Source organism: Culex pipiens, chromosome 3 (genome assembly GCF_016801865.2).
Source record: "Culex pipiens pallens isolate TS chromosome 3, TS_CPP_V2, whole genome shotgun sequence".
NCBI lineage: Eukaryota > Metazoa > Arthropoda > Insecta > Diptera > Culicidae > Culex > Culex pipiens.
Window position 1 is genome coordinate 1,086,248 of NC_068939.1, and position 5,027 is coordinate 1,091,274.

The following is a 5,027-nucleotide window of genomic DNA, read 5'->3' on the forward strand; positions in this document are numbered from 1 at the left end:
ATATCGGTAGACTAGCCTTTGAACCTCCCTGAGGCTATCCGGATATGATCTGACCTCAAAAACCATCGACCTCTATCTTGTTACGGCGGTAGACCCATCGGTCGTAACTCCCGGGACTCTACAGAAGACCTGGAACATCACCACATATCGGTAGACTAGTCCCTGAACCTCCCTGAGGCTATCTGGATATGATCTGAGGTCAAAAACCACTGACCTCTATCTTGTTACGGCGGTAGACCCATCGGTCGTAACTCCCGGGACTCTACAGAAGACCCAGAACATCACCACATATCGGTAGACTAGTCCCTGAACCTCCCTGAGGCTATCTGGATATGATCTGAGGTCAAAAACCACAGTCACAATCGCCTACCTCATACTTGTACGGCGGTGAACACATAGGCCTTAACTTGAGGAAGTTTCGGATGACCTAGAACATCGTAAACCTTGTAAATTTGGTGTAGCTGTATAGCTGACTTCATAACGATTCCAAAACACTATAAATTTGCATAGTTAAGATGATTTTTTATAACAATATAGGCCATGTCTCCCATATAGCCAAAATCCCATAAGCCCTGTACCTCGTATATGCGTGCTTCGCATAAGAAACCCCCATATGAGTTGCATATGCGAGGTTTAACTGTACCCAAAAAATATTCTTTAATTGGATAATGTATAGAAAATAATACATTTTTCGTATTCGACTTTCAAACAAAAATGGATTGCGCAAAATATTCAATTTCAAAAATCTTTCATTGAGCCATGGCCAAGAAACAAAATTTCCATTCTTTTACTTTAAGGGTGTTTTTAAAGGCAACCCGAATAGCAAAAATAAAAAAAATGTTTATTGTCCATTTTCAAAAAAAATACTCCAGATTTTGCAGTGTTGCCAATTTTTCAAAAAAAAACAAAATTTCAAAAAAGTGGGCAAAATTGAAAAAATATATTGACTTGCATTATTGCATATTTTTTACCATTTACAAGATGAAGCCACCTGAAATTGTTTTTTTGCAATTCCGTCGTGAAACTACTTACTTTTCCTGTCATTCTTGAACGACGAAATAGCCTACTTTTCTGTACCAAAAATAACAGAATCGAATAGCAACACTTTTCAAAATAAATGCTGAAAAGTTCTACTTTTCAGCACTGAAATGGGTGCTGAAAAGTTGAATTTTTCAGCACTTGTTTCGAAAAGTAACACTTTTCAACGTTTTTTTGATTTAAATGATTTATTGACAAAATACACGATAATTTGACTTAAAATTTCATTCAATGGGTGTTTTTCAGAATTGCAAAAAATGTTGTATGGAACTCGTTGCAAAACTTGATTTTTTCAGCACTCTTCGTATTTATCCAACTCGGTGAACCTCGTTGGATAAATGTACGACTCGTGCTGAAAAAATCCTCTTTTTGCAACTTGTTGCATAAACTACTATTTTGTTGATAACGTGATTTTTCACCAATAGAAGTCCTTGACTAAGCTTGACTATTTTTTATGAAAAGATCTGAGAATTTCTTGTAAATTTGCTTCATTGACCAACGGTTGCTTAAATACAGTCTCCTAAAGAAAATCACACAAGAAAAACGAGGTTTCTCTACATCACCAAAATAACACTGAATTATTAAGTGACAATACAGTCATCCCACATATTCGGAACACCCACAAATTCGGAACACTTTTGTCGTAATTTGTCAATAGGATGCAATGCAACTTTTCTGCCGACCCTGCTATTTTTAGGGCCTTTATTTGGACATTCTCTTGCTATTTCACTAGTAAAAGTAGTACTTTTAAAACAAAAACTGCATTTCCACACTATATTATCCAGAGCAGCAAAACACTGCTTCAAAATTGCCTGTTCCATGATTGTGGGATATTATTGTGTCTCCCACAATTGTGGAACACCTGAATTCAACTGATATTTTCACAAAAAAAAGTTATCAGACCATTCATAAAACATTACTAAGTATGAGTTTAATTGGTTTCAGAGTGCGAAGTCATTATTTTGTAAAAAATATGTACTCCTGGAGAGAAAAAAAAAGTTTGTTTACATCGTAAGAAAAAAGTGTTCCAAATTTGTGGATTTCTAGGGTCAATGTTTTTCTTTGAAAACTTGATATAAAACGTATAAATGTACAGGGATGACTGTAGGGCAAATATGCGTCCGATAACACTGACCTACAAAAAAAAACAAAATTTCGCAGGTTCGGCTCAAGGAGAAGCACGTGCACTTTGAATTTTTCAAAAATACTTCGACGGAGCCGAATGTTTTGACCAAAGTTTTTTTTTTTCAGATAAATTTTGACCGACTTGTGCCATAGCTCAAACGGCATTTTTTTTGTCATACAAATACAAAAAAAAATACATTTTCAAAAAATGATAATATTATTTTAGGTGTGAAATGTCCGTTTTAAAAAATGTATAAAATTATTATAATTTTAAACTATCTTTTCTTAAAAGTCCTAAGGATTTTTATAACTTTGCCGAAGTCACCAAATCGATGCACATACAAAAACAGATTTTTGAATATTTTAATAGCCTTTTGTATATTTTTTTTATTGAATATTTTAATAGCCTTTTGTATGGTTGCTAAAATTGAAACCTATATTAACCAATGATGAAAATTGACTTCATTGGTTATAAGTTGGTTGGATATTCTTCGCTATATGATGAATAAATTGAATTCCGTTTTTTTCTGAAAATAATTGATGCAATCAGTATTGCTTATCTGTTATCAAATCAATTATCTTATTAGTTGACAATCGATTGTACAAGTTGTTAATAACAATTTCTGTTTTAGAAATAATGTTTATTCCTCTCATATATATTTTTACCTTTTTGAAGGTTATGAAGAGAGACAAAAATTTAAAAAAAAAAACTTGTATTGTCTTTAAATTAGATCTCTCCTGCTACACCCCTGCCACTCCCGATCATCGGAAAACCCGGAGTCTCGCGACCGCACCATCATCCATTATCGGTCTAATCATAATCCGCCAACACACAGCGGCGGCGGCCGTGGCGGCGTCGCCGTCATTGGACTGGGATCGGGATCAAAATCTCGGGTGCGGCGACCAAGCGATTGTCCAGGGGAAATCTACAACCAGCAAACGTCGCTGTCTCAGCATCATACTGGAGTCTGTTGAAGAATAGAGGGGATTCCGACGGCGACGAAGACCGATGAAGAGAAAGAGCACGCGTCGTCCCCTCCGTGGTTTGGCTCCAAGGAGAGCCAAGCATAGAAGGGGAAACGAGTGCTGTGCTCCAGAATACGACCGTAGTTTAGTAGCATGTCGTCAAAGTGTGCAAGGGTTCATATGAGCAAGACGACGAGGAAACCTGTTTCCATCCAGCAAGGGCAAACACAGACGAGAGGGGGAGGGGGAGGGGGATACTGTCGTATATTGGAGCATGTTGGAAGTCTTTTCTTGCGCTTGACTGGATGAGTTTAATAAATTCCCCAACCCCGCAACAGAAAGCAGCACCAAGAGCAGAAACGTTCGGGAACTTCTTGATGCTCCTCGAGAAATGGAATTGGAAGGAGAAGCTGGCAGTGTGGTGTGCGCTATCTTCGCCTCGGGTTATTCCTCGCATCTTGTATATTCCGATACAGTTTCCAGTATCGCATTCCATTCAACCTTCCTTGCCCTTCTAACAGGAGTGGGAGTTTCGACGAAGCATTCCTTACCGTCAGCAGAGTTTGCTACAGCAAAAAAGTGGCAAAGGGGTCATCTGCCGTTGACTAATGGCTGCGAACCGTTGAAATGATGTTATTTATGGGTTGTTTAGGAGTCAAAGAATCGATCGAGATTCAGCAAAAAAACCACCCTCGTCCGTGACAATGTTCCTCTTACGAGGACATTGCCGTGACCAGGATTCGAACCTGGGTTACTACGGCCACAACGTAGGGTCCTAACCACTAGACGATCACGGCTGTTGAGGGGATATATTTTGCTGCACCTCATCACCATGCTGCTTGCCATAGCTAAAAAATAACAACCAAAAAATAATCCAAGCCTTAAAAAAATCCTGCGTCGGCCGGGAATCGAACCCGGATCAACTGCTTGGAAGGCAACTATGCTGACCATTACACCACCGACGCGCTGTGCATCTGCCACTCAAAATTTCACTCCGATTGCTTCGCCCGCCACTTTTTTGCTATATTTGACCAGATTCGGTGGTTTCATATTTCCACATTTTTATTTAATCAACCGTATAATTTGATGTCATAAATTTGTCGTAAGCATTTTTTTTATTTTTCGCCTCTCAGCCCCAAAACCGAGCGCGAGTTAAACTCGTTTTTTGTTCGCTCTCTTTCTCTGCGTGTCGCTCGTGCTCGTGGTCTGGCGAGGCAGCACACATTTTTGTTTCGGGATGCAAACCGTTGTTAATCGGCTTCATCATCGCCATTCCGAGGCAGCAGCAGCAGCACATATAGAGAAGTTTATACAAACATATTTACGAAACACTTAATAAATCATCCCGAAAAGCGGCACCCAATCGTCAGAGGGAGCACACCGCACGAGGCTGGTGGTGGTGGTGGTGGTTATACTCGTTGAACCCTGCAAAGAGGGAAAAATGTAACAAATAGCTTGTGAAAGTGAAGAGATTTGCGCCTCAGTTCCCAAAGTGGGACTCTCCTCCGCTGAACTATAAATAACAGCGTGAATCGGTGGATGATGATGATGCAATTGGAGCAGGCAACTCTATTGATATTAATTATGGATTTGATTGGTTTAAGGGGTAAATGATAGCAAATTTATAAATGCTCTGCGGAATTATTCACATCACAATGTAATTTAGGGGAAATATACCCATTTTAATCACTCTAAGCCGTTCGACCAATTCTCATCACTTTTGCCGTTTTCCGCTGATAAATCAACATTTTCAGATGTATCAACAATAGAGAGTTGCTTGCTCACTTTTATTTGAGCTAATTATTACTTTGGAGCAGTCAAAAACACTTTATGAAAGCTGTAATTCATGATCAAAGTACTGATAGGCCGATAATAAAAATAGGCTGAAAAAGGGTATA

General features: G+C 38.8%; 2 non-coding genes across 2 annotated transcripts; both read right to left on the bottom strand.

Annotated features, from left to right (window-relative positions):
* Nucleotides 1–3,854: 3,854 nt before the first annotated feature.
* Trnah-gug (transfer RNA histidin (anticodon GUG)) lies at nucleotides 3,855–3,926 on the bottom strand. The gene has a single exon. It is a non-coding gene; the product is annotated as a tRNA-His (tRNA).
* A 96-nt stretch (nucleotides 3,927–4,022) lies between these two features.
* On the bottom strand, nucleotides 4,023–4,094 carry Trnag-ucc (transfer RNA glycine (anticodon UCC)). Its single transcript has one exon. It is a non-coding gene; the product is annotated as a tRNA-Gly (tRNA).
* Between the last annotated feature and the right edge of the window lie 933 nt (nucleotides 4,095–5,027).